The sequence below is a fragment of the Solenopsis invicta genome, chromosome 12, assembly GCF_016802725.1.
Source record: "Solenopsis invicta isolate M01_SB chromosome 12, UNIL_Sinv_3.0, whole genome shotgun sequence".
Classification (NCBI taxonomy): Eukaryota; Metazoa; Arthropoda; class Insecta; order Hymenoptera; family Formicidae; genus Solenopsis; species Solenopsis invicta.
In genome coordinates, this window is record NC_052675.1 from 20,373,498 (window position 1) to 20,383,306 (window position 9,809).

At 38.8% G+C, this 9,809-nt stretch overlaps 1 non-coding gene across 1 annotated transcript; it reads right to left on the bottom strand.

The window, feature by feature from the left end:
• Positions 1-2,275: 2,275 nt before the first annotated feature.
• Positions 2,276-2,348, bottom strand: Trnar-ucu. The gene has a single exon. It is a non-coding gene; the product is annotated as a tRNA-Arg (tRNA).
• Positions 2,349-9,809: the final 7,461 nt, after the last annotated feature.

A 9,809-nucleotide genomic window follows, 5' to 3' on the forward strand; every position in this document is an offset into this window, starting at 1 on the left:
ACTTTTCAGAGACGGGATGTGACTCTTTTAGCTGTGAGATTGGTAAAATCAGTTTATTTGATTTCAGTATTACGGATTTTTAGAAATAATTTACTAGCAATTTAATTAATATTTTTTATGCTGTAACTATAGCTTTTTAGTGAATTGAAATAGCTGCTGCGCATTCACGGGCGTAATCACGGTCGTCGTCAAACCTGACCTTCGAAGACTCGTCAACGCCGGTATCCCGCAATTCCTCTCAAAGTCCTCTCCGACGTCTGAGGAATCTCTCTACTTGATTAAATCAGCGTGGGTGTTTTAATTACGATAAATCAAATCAGCGCGCGCGGACGCGTTATTAATTCCTCTTTAAAGGGAGATGATTGAAGAACGGAAGAACATTGGTGTAAATTATTGATAATGCTGCCAGCGTTTTAGAGCAAAGTAGTTTCTGATCGCCTTTTTCTTCGCGATGATGGACGATTGTCTATCCGTAGTCGTTTCTAAAATGGCGCGACAAAAACGTAGTCCTTTCTTTGCCTTCCGCGGCAAGAACAACAACCAATACCATTTACGGAAGAGATGTTCTCTCGTAAGAACGTTCTTTCTTAGCAATCGCAATATCGCTAACTTTTTTAACGTAATTACAGTAAGTGAAGTTCAATTATTTTCATGAATAATCAATAATTATCCTTTTAAATTTACCAACATTCCATTCTTTTCTAATTATTTCCCATTGCTTTTCAATCCTCATATGTTATCTCAATAATTAATTAATTTATATTATTTATCGTGTATCTTTATTTTAATCATAATATCGATGGAAAACAACGGTTCGGTGACTAAACACGGTTGCTGGTCCAGGGGATGTTCTCGGGATGTCTAATACGTTCGGTAAATAAGTTTTAAGCGCCCGATCGAGCGCTCAACTGAATCGAATTACGCTATCGATTATGGGATCAGGCTGGCGCACGGCTTTCGCCGATTAACGCTAACGACGACCTCGACCTCGACTAGGAGAATCCGGGGACAATATTGACGATATACGAAGGATGCCGCACGATGTCTCGTACGGGATAGAAATCACGGGGATCCCGATCCGGAAAACGCGGGAAGGATTCTGGGACGCGCGCGGCACGAGAGATTGGGTATCTAATATTTCACTCAAGTATTCGAATAACGCTCTCGCGAAAGCCCAAGTTGATGAAACGGCACGCAGACGGTTTCGCAGTCGGTCGTGTCGGGCAAGTCCGTGACCTTCGATTCCGCTTCGGAGAAGCCCTCCCCCTCCCCCCCAATTGATCATTTCAACCTCTTTGCTTTTCTTTCATTTAATCTCGAGGGACTTTGGAAAGAGACCATGTCAATCCTCTCCGTCGGCGTCGTCACGTTATCATAGGCGTCGATTCACTCGGATCGAGCCATCTGTGTAAAGACGACACAGACGACACCCTCCCTCCCTCATATGTTCTCTCTCAGCAATCAGAATATCGCCAATTTTTTTAACGTAATTACGATACATAAAGTTTAATTACCTCTTTTCACTAAATACTTGATAATTCTTGTTTTCAATTTTATATCAATGTTTTCTTAATAATTCCTTTCCAATCTCTCTCTCTCTCTCTCTCTCTCTCTCTCTATGTATTATTTCGATAATTAACTTATTTACATGTGTAATGGTAGGGGAGAGTTGCTGAATACGTACCTAAATCGTACCTCAACAATATTTTATATTTCAAGCAACATTTAATAAAAAAATATGAAATTAATGAGAAATGAATAACATAGACAAAAATGAATTGTTTTGTGTTAAAACTTAAAAAAATTAGGCACAATTGACATAATTTTTTAAATAATTTATATAATTGATAATAATGCAATTTCATAAAAGAAGATTTAAAGTAAAATATTTTACACATTTATTATATTACATATTTGTAATTATTATAAAGATTAAATTAATATAAAATCCATCAGGTATCTTAAATTGTACCACAAATTTCATTATAATAAATGATATTAATGTAATATAAATAAGTAATAAAGTGATTAAAGCAATAATTAATAATTAACATGAATAAAAATATGTTAATTGCAAAAATAAATTGAAGTCAATTTTATTTCGACATCCTTATCTTTTTGATATCGTTATTTATTAATTATTAGATATTTGGTTCTTTTTCTATAAATAAAATAAGAATTATTCATTCCCTATAATTAATTTTAAAACTAAGCATCAAGATAAAATTTCCAACATTTATTTGCAATTTACAAATTACAGAATAAAAAAAGTGTCCATCCCTTGTGGGGATCGAACCCACGACCTTTGGATTAGAAGTCCAACGCGCTATCCTCTGCGCCAAAGGGACTTGGCTGATTTACAAATTAATATTAAAACGGAAAATATAACAAGTGGTACGGATTCGGCAATTTTTCTCTAACAAATCGAGAGTCTATTAATGAAGACAGTGTTCAATTAAATTCTGATTGAAATGGAGATACAAAGAAGTTTGTCTCTTAATAAACGACGAGTCGAAGACAGTTTGCATAAAACACATAGAGTTTTGTACGGCCAGAGAGAGAGAGAGCGTGATGAAATTTATTTATCATTTTGCGTCGCTACGAGGAAAACTCATTTTTGTAGGAGCACGTTTGCCGCATTAGTATCTCCCAACGCGTTATATGGTGAATACGGTACGCTTAGGTGGAAATGCATCTCGAGTAGCCGGCACCCGCTGGCTCGCATCCGGAAAACAGTCGATGGACTCTCGGGGGCGGGGGGGACTCTTAAGTATCGATCCGCGGGAAAATGAATGACTTGTTTCGTGCTTTGGGCGTCAAGGCGAGCTAATTCGCATATTCAATCGTATGCATTAGGGCCGGGGCGCGGCTATTAGGTGCACGTGAAGCAAGTGTGATGTAGCAGCCAGCAGCCGCAAACCCGAAACTCGATCGCTCGATTACATGCGGTTCGCTTCTCTAATATCGCGGCGCGAAGGTTACAGGTCGCGTTTCGCATAGAAGCTGGCTGACGACGACGACCTTGTCCTTGTCCCTTGTGTCGCGGTCGTCCGATTAAAGGTCCATCGAGATTCGCACGAGAAAAACGACGACGGGGCCCATCTTCAATCAACGGGCGATTCCTGAGGTACGGACGGGGGAATGTCGGTTCAAAATTGCTCGAAATTCTTTCGCGATAGTTTGGCCCACGGGCGATTAATTCGCGAATTCCCGCGGCTCCGGAAGTCGCACGCGGAAGAATATAAAGAGCCAGAAGGACGAGACAACGCGTTGGGGTGAGGGTGAAAGCGAGAAGCGAGAAGAGAAGAGAGCGAGAGCGAGGCAAAGGAATTTTCAAAGTGCAATTTTTCACCGATGGCCAAGAAGACGCGCAGAAATCGCGAACTAGCGCTTCGTATGCGCTCTTCTCTCGACGAGGACCGAGGACGAAAAAAAAATAGAAGTCGCCCTCTTCTCGCCGGCGCGAGTCACCTATATGCAGTTTGCACTAACGAAAGGAGCGTCCTTGTCTCATTGTGTTCCGGGGGAAAGAAATCGTCGCCGAGATCTCGCCGGCGAGATCTGAACAGTCTCTTTTGAGATTCTCGCCGGGATAATAGCGATGGAGATGAAAGTGGATTGCAGCGGGGGTGGAAGAGCGGGAGGGATGGCCAGGCGAGAGGGGGGAGGGGGATACCGATAATTCTCTCTCTCGCCCTCTCCGCACTGCGTCTAAGTATCCCGAAAAATACCGCAGAATTTCGGGTGCGTCGTTTCCACATCCGTGTATATTCGCGCTCTCGCGTATTTAATGCACTTCGATCGAAACTTCGAGCGACACGCACCAGCGAATGACGCCGTTTTAAAAAGATGCAAATCGGGGTCACCGCGCCGGTCATCCGGAGATACTGACGCGGCACAGCCAATAATTGCGATCCGATTAATCCTAAATCCTACGGATCTTCTCGCCCCCCCCCTCTCTCTCTCTCTCCGTCATTCTCGTTGCGAGACAATCCGGCGATAAATCGAACGACACAGTCGGATCTCCGGATTTCCGTTTAGCGTGACGGAGAATTATTGTCCTCCGTAGAGAAACTCGCCCGTGCTCGTTCGCCGGATTCGAAAATGTTCACGGACCCGAATCCGGATCTTAGCCGAGCCAGCCAATAATGCAGTTTTCCATTGCGCCACTTCGCAAATCCTTCTCATACGATTTACATTACGTTTATACGTCGTCCCGGTCTTGAGAACGTCGCGCTGCCGACGAGGTGGTGGCTCCCCGGGAGCTCGTTTAACTTCCTCCATTGGCGTTTGCCAATGAAAAAAAAAAAAAGAAAAAAAGTCGATACCCCGAGCCTGCATCGTCATCGCGCACTGCAGTTGGATCCGTCGACGACGGTCCGGGATTTATGATCCGTTTCCCCTCCCGAAGTTTGCGCGCTGGTCTTTCTTTTTCGCTATTGTCCCAATCATGCTTCCGCTACTTTCGCGACACGGCTCGCGATCTTGTAGCGCGGATAAGGAAGGTAATCTCAGTCGTGTGAAACCGCGGGCGCGCGAGACTCTAACACGGCAAAATATAAGGTAGCTATCTTGACGGGAGTTACGAAGCCTGATACGCGGACGGGAATGACAGTCAGCTATGTTGACGTCGCATTTTTGTGATTTTAGACATTGATATTTTCCTTTCTCTCGCACTTCAGTCCGCAAAGTATATTTTCCTTTACATTAAGAACGAGGACAAGGTGGGTGTTCATTTCGGCGATAAACGTGAAGCACGGAAGGAAAGGAAATCGTCCGTCGCGATTTTTCGCGAGTTTGTGACGTGATTAAAAAGATCTTTATAGAATTAAGAGAGGTTTTGTAGGTTTGCAAGATATTCTTGCGTTTCTTTAATATTTATTTTGTTACCATTTCTCAAGTTATAAATTATTAAATTAAATAACACTTAATATTAAATTTTTAATATAACCAATAAATTGAAATGAGAATAATTAAACAAAAATAATTTAGGTATGATGAGACTTGGTAAATTATGACAGGGAAGGGAAGGGAAAGGACTAATCGAGATTTTAATTAAATTATCAGTATAACCGTGTTGTTGTCGATAATACTATACGATGCTGAAATGGCGAGGGGGAGGACGAGTAGGATGATCTTTTTGACGAATTTTGGCTGATGAAAGTGGTTTGGTAACCACTGGTTGCACGACGAGAGTAATGATCGGCAATAAGATTAGAAAGAAAATTTCCTTCCGACGATTTGTTTCGCCAAACGTCCTTGGAAGTACAATTCAATTAGACGCCTTAGCTGTCGCTCGCAGTAACGTCGTTGTTCCAGAAGCCGGAAATTTGGGCAATTTCGCCGGAGTCATACGATCCTACGTAATCAGCGAAAGACGACGACGGTGGGCGTCGCGCTCTGCGAAAAAACGTAAACGAAATCAAGCTGACGAACGGAGATGCACAAGACGAATGACGTAGCGCGGAAAGGAAGAGAGAAAGTAAAGGAGGATGGGGAGAATTACGATCAGGCAGAAGAGAGAAGGAGATTAATCGTGGCTGCATACACGCGCTACGCGCGGCTGTATTTGTCTCGAACGCGCTCGTCGCAACGACGCAATTGATCCGTCGCGCTGACAAGTGAACCGACACAGAGTGGATACGCCTTCGCCCTTCCAAAATTTATGTCGTAATAGTAACGTTTACCCATGCATCACACGGTGATGTCAAGTCTTAGTCACGAATGCGTTTCCACGCCGGTAAACATTCGGTTATTTTCGATCCGACGTACACTGCAGATATACACGCAAATACGTACGTGACTAAAAATAAAAGGTTTTGTTCAATTTAAGTAAATGTATAAAATTATTAATTACTCATACTAAAAACAAAAAAACAAAAACAACAACAGTACGATCACTTGCGAAATTGAATTTTTCACAAATTTTGTAAAAGCTTTTAATATAACAGGAAAAAGGGAGGAAAAGTTATACGTACGAAATTTACATAATTTGTAAATATTATACCAGAAGAATTTAAATAAGGTATTTCTAAAATAGTAAACTGTTTTAAACAATTTTTTTTTAAATTTTAGAAATACTCTTCTCAGTTTTATGCGTCACTGTATATACTTCTGTATTTTGCATGTGACAACTAGATACTTTTTATCAAAACCTCTATACAGTCGGTCAAGTGTCGCGCGACATGTTTTTTGAATTTATTTATAGTCTGCGACTGATATCGTAGAAAAAAGATGTCCTCTCCTGTTATTTGTTGTAATCTCAGGTTACACTAACCCGTGAGTAATCGAACGAACGGGACCATTGCGACGAGAAATCAGGCCAATGCAATAATTAAGAAAAACGCAAGCAAAAAAGCTGTGCTAAATTCCTAAAAAGATGAACTTTGCTCACGACGAGTTAAGCAGAATTAACGATTGAGACTCATCACGCAGTCATCTTGTTCAAATGACCCAGAAAAGCTCGTTAAAGCTGGCAAGTCCCATTACCTCGAGGATAGTCGTGAAGAATTAAGTATTATCGGGTCATTATTAGCCAATTACAATAAAACAGGAATAAGTTAGTAATGAGCCGTAATCTTCTGTCGCGCATTATGTTTTAAGACCGGCAATTATAAATCTATCGTTCAAATCAAAATTGTAAGTGAGTAACCACTAGCATTTTCTCATTAAGGATTAATATTCATAAAATTCAAAAATCGTTTAAAAAGTCTCTCTAAAAGTAGTGGCGATTTTTTCGCTGATATTTCATGGGCACAATACGTTATTAATTCTATCATGACTAAAACCAGGATCCATTTCGCTCTTATGGAAATATTTACTATTTAGTTTTTTCAATACGCGCGTTACTTCTTTTATCATTTTTTTAGATGAAAGGTAATTAATAAAACTTTTATAAACTATTTTTTTAAAAATATAAATTAATTAGAGGTGTTCGGGTACTTGAAATTACGGGTACCCGAGCGTCGGGTTGGGTCGGGATTTTTTTTTTTGATCGGGTCGGGACCCGAAAGTTTGTAAAGCTCGGGTACCTGAAACTTACGGGTACCCGAAATCGAGTCGGAACCCGAAATCGAGACAAAATCCCAAAATTTTGTAAATTTTGAGTACTCGGATTTAAAATCGGGTCAAGAAGCGGTCATAGATTTAAATACCTTATACATTGATGCGAGAAAGAAATTACTAAATTTTAATAATTATTTGTTTGAATATTGCCCCAATAAAATTTTTTCCGAACGTAAATATATATTTATTTAGTACAAGGAGTGACCATTAATTTAATTATCATTTTTTATTGAGTAAATACTTGTGTACTGTAAATAAATATTTCATTGGCAGTATTCAAATTTAGTAATTCAATATAAACTAAATGCCTTACGTAAATTTAGTAATTTTTTTCTTACATCAGTGTATAAAGTATGTAGATTTCTGACCGTTATTTGACCCGACTTTAAATCCAAGTACTTAAAATTTACAAAATTTTAAATTCTGTTTTGACCCAATCCTGAAAAAAATTCTCGACTCGACCCAAACCCGAAATCTCGGGTATCCGTACACCCCTAAAATTAATACATGCATTAAAACTTAATTTAAAGTAAATAATATTAACAAAATATTTAATATTATCTAGAAGTGTAAAAACTTAACACGGGATGATGATAAAATGAATTAAAGATTTCAACTTTGGGAAATAAGGTAGAACTCAGAAATGTTCATCAGTTGTTTTGTTGAGGAGAAGAAAGCGAAACTTGTCGTCATTTGAAGACAGATATCCAACATGAAAAATTCAGTCAACAAAATTCCATCGCGAGATAAAAAACACCTACTACAGAAATATTTCAACGTCAATGGAGCGAGCCGCGAGATTCCTTTGAAATTACGTATCTTTGCTGTCTCATATTTTCTGTATGCTTTATTTTTAACAGTACCGTGAAATTAATCAGACGTACACGTATCTTGATGATCTACGATCTTTATAATCGCTTTAATCGTCATTATTTTCACTTGGAAAAAGATGTTCAGTACTGTTAAGGAAAGTATTAGCATTATATGGAAAGACAGTATTAATTTCATCAAAACGACTATTTATTTCATTTTGTTTAGCTGTTAGCTAATCAATATAAAACTAAAAAAATAAATATTTTATTCGCACAATTGGATTTAAATATTATATAAATCAAATATATTAAAAATGTAATAAAATATTTTTTTACTTTTCACACAGGTGTTTCAGGCGCGAACAAAGTTCATGATTTATATTTTTGCGAAAAGAATGGAACATAATAGACAAATGTTTCCAAAACTATTTGAAATATAGGAATGTTTTTTTAAAAGTTTTATTGTTCGTAACAATAAAAAGACTGTAGATTGTGTGTATCTAACGTACCGATCAAACATCCATTAAATGATTATCATAAACTATAATTTGAAATATTAGATAATAACTGTGTTTCGAAATTGATTGCCAGTACTGAAAATTGATAGTATAAATAATGTAAATAAGTAATTTTTAGTGTTGACAGTATATTAAAACGCAACCGATATAAAAAATATAAAGACAAAGAAATGAGTAAAAATCAGTAACGTTAATTAAATTTGTATGAAACACAAGAAACCGAGAAGCAGGTGATTTGAAAAAAGAGGGAGATCGAATATCAGAAGCAAACCGAATATCAAGGAAAAACTGAATGTCAGAGGGAAACCGAATATCGGAGGAAGACCTAATATCAGAAGAAGTCCGAATATCAAGTGTCAGATGTAGATATGCATTTAAAAAGTAAAAAAGAAATATACGTCAGTTAAAAATATTGATTAATCGAAATATTAAAAGGCATTAAAATATCTGTATCTACAGAGTGGATGTGCGAATAAAAGGAGAGTATCGTTTTCAAAGCGCATTGTGCTTATCAGACTGACGTGAAATATTCATAAAACAACCGAGTTACAGCCCTTTTGGCACTGACTCTACGTCAGTACAGCAACAGGACGTGCTTGTTGACAGCGTCAAAACTGTGCAAACGTAATGTGTCCCTTTCCGGTTACAGTTTTAGTTTTGGTTCTGACACATCACAGGAAATTTCGAGCGCATGTGCGTTTTCATGGAGCATCCAGCTCTGCGACGCATTGAACGCCCACGAAGGTCATCTTGAACAGCCCTTATAAAAAAAATCCACCAGCTCTTTACCATCCTCGTTCATTTGTTGCATTTGAATAATTTGATTCATTGTAGAGTTCATTATGAATTCAGCACGCTTGGCAAAATTCCTCTATAGTACGTATTACAAAATATTTTGCTTTGCTGACGAATTCTTTTGTATAAGCAATATAAAAATTTGATTACAATCTAGTTGATTATATTACTGTTATTTTGGATTTTATTCACAACTTTGAGAAAAAAAAATGTTTCTTTTCCCTTCCTAGATTTAAATATTCATTATGCATTCGGAGTTTAACGGGGTTTAATCAGTTCACGGCTGTAGAGTACTCTCGGTTCTCTTGGTCTCTTTACGCGTTATCGTTTCATCGTCTCGCATCGCATCGAACCGCGACTCCCAAGCTTCGAAGCTTGATATAAACGTTACACTCGCAGAGCGTGTGCGGCAGTGTGCGCCTGGAGACATTTGGTTGAAGAGCGAAGGGAATGGAGGCGCCTAGTCGGCGAGATGCAAGCGCGGATGCCAGCAGCGCGAAGAGGATTTACGAATTCCTCGCGCGTATCTCGGCAGAACGTATAAGGAGGAGTTGTGGTCCTCTGCTATGCTCGCTCGCTCGCGCTGCTATCAGCCGAGAGCGCTCCTTCTATTTTTCCA